Below are 13,396 nucleotides of genomic sequence, written 5' to 3'. Positions count from 1 at the left end.
CCTAAAGTTGTTTTTCAATACTGTAAGGCCTATCTCTCTGAAGGGAAAGTAGGATCTGCTTCTTAGTTAGTTAAACAGAATTTCTTTCCTTCGCAGAAAAAAGGCGTGACACCAAAGAGCACAAAGAGAAAACAGAGGGCACTACCCAACTTAGTGGAGTTATCAGAAAATATAAAAACAAGATCTGCTAAATTAAAAACACAGGGGCCAAGCGGATCAAAGCAAAAAATTAAAATAACACCTTCTCTAAAGTCGTATTTTAAAGTCCAGCAATTAATACAAGTAAGGGGAGGTTCTTATACATCCATGAACCCTGATGAACAAAACACAGTCACAACATCAGAGGAAGAGGAATTGGACATCACAACTTCAAAGGGGTTAGCAAAGAAAAAGAAAAACAAAGGTGAAATGTCGACCGTATCCCCTACCGCCACACTAATAACAACACCACCAATAGACATAAACAAAGGTACACCCGCTTTACCTCAAGCAAAAATCCCCGACCGTACACTTGAACAGACAAGCAAAGACCCCTTGGCAGAGAAACAAATGAAAAAAATGATGGAGATGTTCATGGATAAAATAATGGGGGAAATGAGGGAGAAATTCTCTATTTCTGAAGGGAACCAATGCAAGATACGCGAGGTTTGCGTAAATCTGGACCAAAAGCTAAATGACCTGGGTGAAATAGTCACCGCAGTAGAAACGGCAGTGGAGACCCTTAGCAAAAAGGTTGACATAAACCAAAGGGAAATAACGCACTTGAAAGACAGTGAGAGATCCACCAAGGAGAAACTCGAGTCCTTGGAGAACCAGGGAAGAAAAAATAACCTCAGGGTGTTAAACGTGCCTGAAAACTTGGAAGGAACAGACATAAAAACCTTTATTGTCTCCCTCTTTGAAGAGTTCTTTCCATGGACGAAAGATTGTAACCTAGCAGAGGACATCCAACGATTTCTTAGGGACCCTTTCAGGAAAAATAAAGATAGAAAAGTACCAATAAAAATTCTAATTAACTTTAAGACGTATACCCTGAAAGAGAAAATTCTAAGTGAAGGTCTAAAAGGCAGAACTCAAAACAAGGACAATTGGTCATTTCGGATTAGATCCGATATATGTAAAGCCACGCAAGATAGGCAATGGGACTTGGGACAGCATATGCAAGAACTGAAAAACTTAGGTGCGACTGTGCAAATGAAGTTCCCGGCTGCACTGAGAATCATGTGGCGCAATAAAATGCATAACATAAGAGACCCACAGGAGGTAGAAAACCTCATACAGATGATAAAAGACCAGATTCAAACTGAGAAATCTGACTAGAGAAAGACTAGAGAGAAGAAGCTAAAAATAAAAAGAATGGCTGTGAAATATGACACAATAGCGTAAAAAGGCTCAAATGAATCTACAACATAGAATTTAAAAAAGGAAAGTGACTACATAATAATATAAACTAATTTAAACTAAATAAGTGGCGAAATCGGAGCACAAATTGGGTGGAGATACTACCCAAAAGAAGAAAAAGGGAGGCTTCCTCAGGGTGGGAAAACCAAATCACACATTCACTTAATAAACTAAGTTATGATAAGTCACGGGTGGGGAGCAAATTAGGGAAAAAAATTATAAAAAATGTCCTCATAAAACAAAACAAAAGAAGGAGCAAGAAGGAGTCATCTACGCTATACCAATTTTGCCTCAGCCTTGTTCATGAAGATATAGTACCAGACTTAAAGAAATAAAGGAAAAAATAATTAAAGTCCTCTCATGGAATGTTAATGGGCTCAGAACCCCGAATAGAAGACAAAGAATCCTGGAATACTTAAAGGAAGTGGAAAGTGAATTATTATCCTCCAAGAGACCCATCTAGTAAGTGCTGAGTGGGACCAAATAGTAAAAAAGCTAAACTGGGTAGATGTTTGCTTACACACTAGGCAAGAATGTAACATAAAGGGGGTGGCAATTATCATAAAAAAATCGTTAAAAGCCAAGGTTGAACCCAAAATAGCAGATAACAAAGGTAGATGGGTAGTGGCTAAAATCAGGATAGAAGATAATACCCTAAATATAGCTGGATACTACGTCCGTAACCTGGATGACTCTGCCCCTCTCCAAAAACTTTACTCGGAACTCCTTACAACCTAAGCCCCCACAATAATAGGGGGAGACTATAACATTATACCCGATCCTAAAGTTGACAGATCACCTCCAAACAAACTTAAGAACTTACCCAAAATGAGAGAGTGGTTAGGAATCTATAAAAAAGACCTAGACCTGGAAGATATGTGGAAACAAAAAGGAGAGAAAACGCATCCTTACACATTCCATAATAAAAAACTAGGCCACAGGTCAAGAATAGATTTCTTTCTAGTAAGCAAGAGTCTCCAAGATAGTGTTAAGAGTATTGAACATTTTCCAGCTCATCTATCAGACCACTCGGCAGTACAATTAGTTCTCTCACTATCAAAGAACAAAACCCTCCCCAGATGGACTGTAGAACGGTCTATATTAAAGGACTAACAAAACATAAACCTGCTTGAAACTGTCTCTACAAACTATTTTGAGGATAATGCAATCGGCACCTCGTCACAGACTACCTGGGACGCTTATAAGGCTGTGATCAGAGGAAAACTACTTAGTTTAGGCGCTCATAAAACAAAGATTAAAAAACAGGAGATTATGAAAATGGAAACAGAAATTAAGGCAATAGAGATACAATTAGAAACTGGAAATCTTTTAGAACCAAAGGAAGATCTGGATGAGAAGAGCCACAAACTAAAAGAGTCCCTAACCGAATATTTGGACAACATAGTACAAGAAAAATGGGAAAACAGCAAATTGTCCAACTATGAATATGGGGAAGGATGCGGTGAAATGCTTGCATGGAAAATTAAAACAGATCAATCAAGGAACAACATACCATGTATCCAGACTCAATCCCAAGACCAAATATCACAAAGCTCAAATGACGCTACTATAAGACAGGAGTTCACAAAGTTTTTCTCTAATATTTACAAAGAAGACATAAATCCAACAAAAGAAGAGATTAGGAAATATCTTGATGCCATATCACTTCCTACCTTAACAGAAGAAGAACTATCAGAATTAAACAGCGAAATTAAACCCGAGGAAGTCAGAGCGGCTATAAGGGGCTTAAAAAAAGGAAAAGCTGCAGGCCCTGATGCCCTACCAAATGAATTTTACATGGCATTAAAAGAATCCCTAGTTAATCAGTTAGCAGAAATTATGAATAAGGTATATGTAGACCAAGAAAAAATACCTGACTCCTGGAATGATGCGACAATTAGTATTATCTTGAAACCGGGAAAAAATCCCAAACTATGCGAGTCTTATAGACCTATCTCGTTACTTAAATGTGACTACAAGCTATTCATGCAAGTTATCTCTAAAAGGCTGGCCAAGGTAATGCCTAAATTGATCAACCCGGACCAAAAGGGCTTCATAAAAGGACGACAAATACATGAGATAACACACGAATTATTCGCAGCAGTAGATGTTGCCACTTGTGATAAACTTCCCTTGACTATAATTACCTACGACGCGGCAAAGGCGTTTGATAGAGTCAACTGGGCATTCCTAAATGAAATCATTGAGAAATAAAAACTAGGGAAAAGCTTTGGCCACATGGTTAGGGAAGTGTATGAGAACCCGAGAGTGAAAATAATAGTCAATGGAAATCTGACTAGTAACATCGAAATACAAAGGGGCACCAGGCAAGGCTGCCCACTATCGCCATTACTTTTCAACTTATATATTGAGCCACTGGCCTGTTCGATCAGAAATCATCCCTTAATAACAACCTTCATTTACAAGAACTGGTCAAAAAAGTGGCACTATATGCAGATGACCTAATGGTGTTTACGACCAACTATGAAATTTCCAACCAACCAATAGAAGATATGATGAATACGTTTGGTAAAGTTTCAGGATATCTAACAAATAAGGATAAAACTGAGTCGATGAGTTGGAACATGAACCCCAACACACCATTCACTAGGGATAAAATAAAATATCTGGGAATCACATTGGTAAATGAGCTCGAAAACATCCCTCAACTGAACCTCAATATAGTAGCCAAAGAAATGAGAAGACTTCTTAAAGTCTGGTCAGGAATACCATTAAGCTTTCTGGGGAGATCCAATGCAGTAAAAATGACCATTATTCCTAAATTTACGTACCTATTTAATACTATTCCACTAGAATTCAGAAAAGAATCCCTGAAAAAGATCCAAGGAGAAACATCCAGTTTCATCTGGGCATCAAAAAGTACAAGGATAGCATGGAATAAACTCAGAAGAAGGAAAGAGCAAGGCGGAATAGCAAGCCCGGATGTACACGAGTACTACAGATCGTTTCAATTTAAGAACATTAGATCCCTTTTAAGGAAACATCAATTATACCCAAATTTCCTACAGATGATGACGAATGGAGTAGACCATTTTCTTTTCAACTTTGGCCACCCAAACTTTTTCAAAAAAGTAAAGCTAAAGATCCTGAATAATGCTGCAAAACTCTGGAGTCAAATCAGAAACATAGTAAATATGCCGTATTATAGCAACATAGCCCCAATATGGGACTCTCCTGGGACCCCAGACTGCCTGAAAGACTCCTTGGCAATACCGCTCAAAAAAGCAGGAATTGAAAGATGGGGACAACTGCTGGTAGAAAACGCTTTAATACCATGGAATGACTTATTCACGATTACCGAGGGCAAACTGTCAAAATTCAAATTCTACCAACTGAGTAGCTGGGTTAACTCCCTACCAAAAGGAAAAAATGACAACGAAGATCTTGAACTTGAAATGACAACAAATACACCAATAAAGAAAGAAATAGCAAAATGGTATTGGACCTTCATTGAATCAGGAGAAAAAAACTTTTTAATACCGGAATCAATATGGAGAAGAGATATGCCTGATCAAGATCTAGACTTACAATCTATCTGGAAGAAATCTATGGAAAAATGTTGGTCCTGTGTAAAACCAGCCTCTCTAAAAAGGAATCACTTATTCTCATTACACAGAGCATATTGGACGCCAAAAAAATTGTCTAAATTCAAAGATGCAAATATAAAATCGTGCGGAGAGGCAAAAGCAGATGACATCCACATGTTCCAGAAATGCCCAGCACTTTCTTCCTATTGGATCGAGATTGGTAAGACACTAACCATGGTAATGGAAACCCATATAATTGTAAGTACCCCTCTTATTATTTTTGGGATTTATAACAGTGAAAATGGTATGGGCAAGTTAAGCAAAAATCAGGAGAATCTGATGTTCATGTTAATTCTACTAGCACAAAGGGAGATATGCATCAACTGGGTTAAACCAGCTCCGCCTACACATAATAACTGGTTAAATTCTACAGTAAAAATTAAACTTGACAGGAAAGGGAAAAACTCTAAGAGAACAAGATTCTGGGAAATTTGGGAACAGCATTTCCAGACAAATCATTAGCTCCTTTCTAGATACCGGAATAAAAAGTCCAATAATTAATGCGGAAACAATAATTTCCAGGCAGGAATGATTCTTGCTGAGTAGCCTAATAGGCTAGCTCCTCCCCCAAACTCCAAAATTATTGAATACGATAAAGGGTAAGAGGAGTAAATTGATTGGTCGTAACAAACAAGGGTATACTCCCCAAGCACAACCGAAAACAGCGATGCAGTGAAGGCCTAGAACGAAGAACCTTTCAGACTCCCGAAACCTCCTTATCAAAAAATCCAAAAGATGAGGATAAAAGGAAAAAAAAAAAAAGAAAGAAAAAAAAAAAAGGATCTGCTTCTTATGGTTACTGCCACCTAGGTACATCTCAGATTGGATACTGGGGTACCCTTGTCAGTCTCTAGTATATGGTACCCACGTACCCAGGGAATAGGTACCCCAGAGGTCTCCCATGGGCTGAAGCATGCATTATGCCACCCTTGAGCGCCCCTTCAAAATGGAATCCAGGCCTGCCATTGCAGCCTGTGTAAGTTGGTGCATACACCACTTACTAAAGATATAGGTTTACTATATCTAAGAGTCCCTGCACTTAAAACCTGTAAGTCACCCCTATACCAGGCATTTACAATCCTGGAGTAAGGGTGATTGGTTCTAAGTGAGAGTGTGCCCCTGCATGAGCAGGACACCCCTGCAGCCTATGGAGTCCATTCTCCCAGGTTGTCAGAGAAGCACCCATATGCTATATAGAGGAGTATCAATTGATTACGCGATGACCATCTCGAAAACCGCTGCAACGAATCCTATCATGTTTGGTATCAAACATGTTGGAATCAGACTGCGGGAAGTATGATTCCAAGCACTGGGAGAGCCCTTTGTTATGCTCTTAGTGTCCCCGGTACCAGCCTTCTAGCCATGGATAGCACAAAATGGTTGCTGCTGACCAGAGACCCATTTTTGCCCTCCTGCTGCTGAGCCCAGCTCGAGCAGGGGAAGGCAGAACAATAGGCATCCTATCAAAGGGAGACATGACCAACTCCCGGACAGGATTCAATATATTAGGTGCTGGTTGGGTGCGCTTGCCAGTGCCTGAAAGTCTGCATATGGGGCATATTTGGTGTCCCTGTGCATAGTCAAGTTCAAACTAGCCCTGGGAGTTGTTGGCTCCCACTATGGCACGAAACCGGACAAAGGACATGAGAGCAACCTCCCCCCTGTCCAGACCCTCCACTGGGAGGGTCCCCTGAATCTTCCCAACCCTTTCCTTAGGGTAATTAAGGGCTTACCTGGGTGCGGGTCCCTAGATTCGTCATGGACAAGATTCAGAACTGAAACCACTGCTCTTCTACCGCCTGGGCACTCAGGACTTCGCTGGACTACGTTTGGGCCTGACTTTGTCTCCCTTTCCGTGCAGGACCTGTGGAGCATTCAAGACACTTGAAGGTAATACCCCTTGAAGTGAAGGAGTCACTTCCCTGCACTGCTGACCGGTCTGCTGATCCTGAGCTCCTGCGGACTCCGTGGGGTTCAACAACACAGGTGGTGGTTATCCACATCTCCTGAGGCCTGAGCTGTCCTCTCACCAAGTTTGAGGTCAGAATGCCTCATGGGGGTTGCATTAAACAAAACCTTGTACACCGTGTAATTTTGCAAGTACATATGCATGTTGGCAACTTTGTGACAAGTGCATTGGGCTCCAAGTAGCCCCAACCTCCGGCAACTTCTTCAGCCACACCATCTCATGGGCACCGTGGCCTGCTCCTGTTGGTGAGCTGCTCGAGGTCCTCTTGAAACTCCTGTGCCACCGGCCTGTGGGTCCATTTTAGGGTCACCTTTGTTTCGCTTGGGCTACCCTAATTGCTTGGGCCTGCCCTGACTCTCCTGCTTGTGGTGAGTATCCTGGACCTTGCGGGTCCCAACCGTGCACCTTCTTGATTTCCTGAGTAGGTTGCACTTGCCAAGGCTTGTTGCTCCTCCCACCAGACAACGACCCCTCAGCACTCAACATTCTTCATCCAGCAGCTCATATTGGGGTCCTGGTCACCCTCAGCATTGCCTGGTCCTAGTAGTTGCAGAGTCATGGTCACCGTCATCCTTCCTGAAGCAACCGATATCTGAGGGCATTCGTCTTCCAAGACTCCTGGTCACTCCTGAGTGACAGCCTCTGTTCTCTCTGCTTTCAGGTACTCCTCGACAAGAATCCACATTTGAATTCCTCCTGACACTTTCTCCTCTTTCAGCAGTGTCAGTTTCCTGAAGTCCACGATTGGGTTTGACTGAGGTTTCCGACGCCACTTCGCACCTATGCACCCGGCTTCCCTGGGATAGGTAACTTGGGTACCATGGTATCCATGGGTGGTGTGGCTCTCCAACCTTCTGTTTTCCACTGGGTTTTTTCAGGGTCCACTGGGAAGGGTCCCTAATCTTTAAAATTCCAACTGCGACTTGAACATAGACTAGTACGGTGCACGTGGTCGTGTTCTCACACTGCACACGCTCTCCGTGGAGTCCCTATCTACTTACCTTGGGTGGGTCTGTGGGTCCCCAGCATTTCTACGTCTTCTCAACATTGTTCTGACTCGAGTCATGGTTCTTATGCCACTTTCGTAATATCTAATTTGGTCCCCCAACACTGGGGCCCACTGTGTATTAGTGCTATTTACTGTGATTTATTTGCTAAGGTATTGTGTGCTTTGCATCTATCTCCATGTAGGAGATACTGTTACGTACTAAAGAGTGTTATATAGTAAATGCATATTTTTATACATACTTTGTGTGGTTCCTTTTCCTTTAATCTAGACTATCAAGATTGCATTATGGTAAAACAAGCTGCTTTACACACCTTCAAGACTAAGCCTGAAGGCTGCTCTCAACAGCTACCACTTGGATAGCTTTCTAAGGTTGTCTGAGACCTCGTAAATCACCATAAGGGTTGTCTGGACTGGTGCAAGGTGCCCACTTACATTAGTGGACATCATATACCAGGCCAGCCTCTCAGACTCTCCCATTGACTAATATTGGGTTTCCCTATTACATTTAATGAAATGAAATACCAGTATTTGTAAAGCGCACAGCTACCTCCGAAATGGTGTCCCGGCGCTGGGGGTCGGCGGCAAGCTATTCCCCAGAGTCACATGGTGCTGGGCTAACCTGCCGCCAGCACCGGGGATCAAACCAAGAACCCTGTAGTCCGGAGTCAGCACCCTGGCTGCTGCGCCACACTTCTTCCCTTTAACAAGTGCGAACTTTGGATTGGGAGCAGGTAGAGTCATGTCTAGACTCCAGTGAATTGTAATTTAAAATTCTCTGTAATAGTAAAGTTGGTTATTAACAATTATGAAAATGCCACTTTTAGAAAGTTGTAATTTTTTCTGTCCGAACCATTGTGTGCCTCTGCCAGAGACCTTCACATGACTGTGAAGGGCTCTTCTGCTGGTCTTTGTGTATTCCTCCCAGGCAGTAAAAAAAAGGAGACCTGGTGTAGGTAGGATGGGCCATCCTGCCAAGATGGCTGGGGTCAGAGTTATGCCCTGCCCCACTTCCACATCAAAGTATCATGTGTCCCGTGCAGGCCATTGTCGTTTTCCCTATGTTAGCATGAGCACGCTGCAGTTTTTAATTTTCGTTGCACACTTTACTATGCAAATGTATTTTGCTTTGTGCTACACTGTACTTTTACACAGAACCTACAGTTGTTTTTGTGTTCTGTTCTTTCCGGGGATTTAGTCTTAACACAGTAGGCAAGGTAAAACAACAATGCCCCTTGTTATTCTGTTTGGGCCAAGCTCTAGCACATAGACAAAACACATAAATGCAGTTATTGCTTCAGAACATGTACTCTTTGTCATATAGGTATGCACAGACATGCAAACACACAGACAAGATGGCGACTACACCTGAGATGTAGAACCTTTATCTGTGCATGCTAAGGTACAGGGTCTGTTACAAACACCCAGAGAACTTTTGTGATTTATGATTACTTACTATGCTGACTGTATTTGTGTTCAGCATCTTCTTATTTATTGTGGCATGTATACTGCATACTAGGCCACAATAGTTCAAATAAATATTTTAAACTTTTCTCATGTCTATGTCAGATCTCATTGTAGACAAGTACAAGTGTGCACGTGAAAGGGTGTGTTCTGTCACTGTGATTCCTGAGAGGTTCTGGGGTGTCTAATCACTTGTTCCTCTGTGAGTGAGTAGGAGGGCATGTGAGACACTATAGCTAGTTGGTCCCAGGCTCATGGGTACTAAGGTGGTAGGATAAGTCAGTCCCAGCCTAATAAGGTTCTATGGCCCCAAGCATAGTTCTGTAATTTCAAAGAATCACTGCAAAATGGTGCCACCAACATTTCGTCTGGAACTTATTTGCAGGACCTTTGAGTAGTGCTTGTGCTTGTCCAAAATACCCTTGGACTGTGCCGGGAGACATCTGCGGGGCAGGGTCTTTACCTCCTCAGTTTGTAGGTATTTGCTATTGCTGTATACTTTACAAGCTTGGATTTTAAAATGCTAAAAACCCACTTTTGTGCTGCTGTTTGAATCCCTTATATTTCCATATGGCTCAACCGGTTGGAATTTCGGCTCATTGCCGCACAGCACTTATTCAACACTTAGTACAACATTGAGTCCCTAATGCAATGTCTCCCATTGTTTTTGTGGTTGAAGCAGAGCCTGCATTGCGCTTCAAGGTTTTTTACTCCTTGGTTACGATCCCCGCTGTTGATGTGAAGGACAATAATTTTCATTTTTATACAGTAGGTAATGTTCCTGCAGTTTATCAGCCTTTTGAGATCATTGACCTTCCTCTTACGGACTAGGAGCACCAAATTTGGTTTCATGGCACCCTTCCACATCCACTTGCTTCTGTTGCATTGGCCTCTTAAGTATTGATGGGGGTTCATGGCCTGTTTTGGGAGCCTTTACTCTGTATCCACATTATGCCACGGATACTGTGGCAGATGCACGTTTGTTGTACGCTCAAGTAGTCACTTTATATAGATATTTCATTCCGTTTGTTGCCTAAGTCATTTTGGCAGCTCTACCTGGGGCTGTGCCTTCTGTGCAGGACCCACAATGTGGGAGGCTTGTTATTAGCCCTGTTAATATAAACTCCTTTATGGGCAGACAGCACCTTCATCATGACGACTTTCTGTTTTGGATTGCTCAAAAAATGGATCAACTTGATGCTGTTTTTTTCCTTCATGGGTCCTGTCGAAGAGCATAGGATACCTACTATGTGTTTGCCTCCTATTCCGGTCCCGCTCAATATGTATTTTTTAAAGGCCCATCATGGACCTGAACCTTTGCCAATGCAAAAAAAGTTTGCCTGGCATGCTCCATCACGAAATCTTCAGTCTTCCACTGCCCCCTGGTTTATATCGCCAGAATAAGAACCTCTAGGTTTGGGGGGGAGAGCCTTCAGCTGGGTGGCTGCCCATCTGTGGAATAATCTCCAGCCCGATATCAGACAAATAGAAGAATACCTTATAAATTTAAATGTATCTCTTCCCTACGAGGCAGTGCAGTCTGTTCACCCGGTGGGTAAATAAATGCATGTAGAGGAAACACTGTCAGTCAGCGCCAGGATACCCGTGGGGTGATAGTGCGCTTTAGAAACTTTGATTACTTTTCATTACAGACGCCCATTCCTAAACAAGCATTTGCAATGCAATAGGTCTCGCATTTATGCGAGTTTGAGCTATTGACATTGCAAATAACAATGCCTTTTATTTTTGTTTTAAAAACATAAATAAAAGGCATTGTCATTTACAACGCCATTAGCTTAAACTCGGGTAACTGCGAGACCTATTGCATTGAAAATGCTTGTTTATCTCTGTCCTTCCCTTGATCTCACAGACCAGGAGTTCACTTACCCTTTTAGCTGGAGGCTTCCCAAGGGCAGCGTTAACTTTTTCAGTAATGGTTATTTTGCACACACAAAAAAATGTAAGGTACTTGTTCCGGTAAAATTAAAACCCCATATGAATGCCTTTCTCAATAAATTCTGCAAACTTCCACCTCTACCTACACAGTGCTATCGACTAATGAAAGGACTGAAATACACGGGAGACGCATCGCTCACAGCTGAGGACTCTTGGCAGGACTGCAAAGCCCAGGATGCAGCAGGGCTTGGAAGCCGACCCGCACCCCCTCCCTTGCCTCACTGTGGAGTACTTAACTAGTTTCTATCTCCCGGCCCGCGGGACGCGCCCGGGCACGCGCCGGGCGAAGCCTGGGCTAAGGGAAGGCCCGTTTGAGCCCGTTCGAGACCGGAGGAGGCCGGGCCCCCCCTCTAAGTCGCCCAATTGAATAAGGTTAGTGTTCTCTTGTAACACGTCTGAAAACACAGAAAGTGAAATTAACTAGGGCGGCATATTTTTCAATAACTATAAGTTTACTGGACCTGTTGTAAGTACCATAGAGAGAATTAATGCGCGAGAAGGGAAGGGAAGATCTGCACAGCCTACTGGTAGCATTGTGGGGACCTTGGACCAGTTCTTATTTAGAGCTAGCTCAGTCCTTGCCCGTGAGATTGCACTGACTGAACGTCGTCTATCTCTGGATATTCAAACTGCGAAACGGTCATCCTTGGGTGCTATAGCCTCTGCACGCACCCCGGATCGCACCATGACTTGATACCGTGCCGATTGACGAAGGTGGCGATCTGGGTTTGTCTGTTAATATATCAGCAGAGGTACAAGGTGGACAGGGTACCCAAAATATATTGTCAACCGCCGACCCGGTTGTAGTGGTTATTGAAAACACCCAAAGCGTTCCCCCCTCACGTATTACTACTAGATCTGCCCAACGTGGTAAAACCTGCGTTCTAGCAATTAATCAAGACTCTTCGCAAAAGATGAAGCGGGCGGAGGGCCACAGAGACAGAAACTGGCTAAACTAAAGAAGCCAAATAAAGACAGAGGGGCTACAGTACTTCAACCCCTTGTAATGGAGGATTCACAGTCAACAAGGCTGAATATGTCCAGTGATTCGAATTCAACTGCTCCAGACGACCCCCATGCAAAAACTTTTGATGCTATGTGGTGTAGATTGGAAAACTTAATTCCATCGTCTTTGTCCCCAATTTTGCATAAGCTGTCCGAAATAGAGGATAGATTAATTGCCTTCGAATTAAAGGTTATGCAGAATTGTGGGGATTTGGAAGGTTTACTGGAACCAAGGATAAGGTCAACGGTTAATGAGCCTTGTAACGCGGTACCTGGAAATCCCCCCCCCCTAACTCCTGTGTAGCAAGGCAAATACCTGTAACATCAAGTGCGCCAGGTAGGAATGTAGTGTTGTTGATAAATGTAACACTGACAGAGCAAATGGTGCTGTTGACGTATGCTGTTCAGGGATTAATCCTAGCGGTCACATTCAGGCCAGCATATGTGGTCAGGGAAGGACAAGTGGACCAAGTGTGAGGCTTAGGGGTGCGGTCTCACCCGGTTCACTATCGGGGGCTCGGCCACAGGAATTGCATCAGACGCCGTGGGGCCCGGATTATAGGGAGGTATTAGTGGGCCCTCAGGTTTTACATCTCCCCCCAGCAGCCGCCCCGTTGTTAGTGGTATTACGGAACGTTCTAGCTCTTCGAGAGGGCCAGATAGAAACCACTGACCAATTGATGGCCAAAACTATGCATTGGCTTTCTAATCAACTGAAGAATGTGGGGGGTGGTGGGCCTGGATATTTGTAATTATATAATAATGGCCAGACGATGCCCTTGGATTGGGCACTCAAGGAAGGTAGGAGGAGGAGATTGTATAGTCGTAAACTTTAATAATAAGCAAGTTGTGGGATTTCTTTTGAATTGCCTGGGGAGTACTAATTCAGATCTTAGTCCCGATAAAATGGATCTCCTACCACTGAGGTTTTTTTATACCCCACACTTTACCCAGAATGGTTGGCGGACGCCGCAGGTACAAAATAAA

Source organism: Lissotriton helveticus, chromosome 4_1, assembly GCF_964261635.1.
Source record: "Lissotriton helveticus chromosome 4_1, aLisHel1.1, whole genome shotgun sequence".
NCBI lineage: Eukaryota > Metazoa > Chordata > Amphibia > Caudata > Salamandridae > Lissotriton > Lissotriton helveticus.
This window is presented reverse-complemented; position numbering follows the sequence as displayed.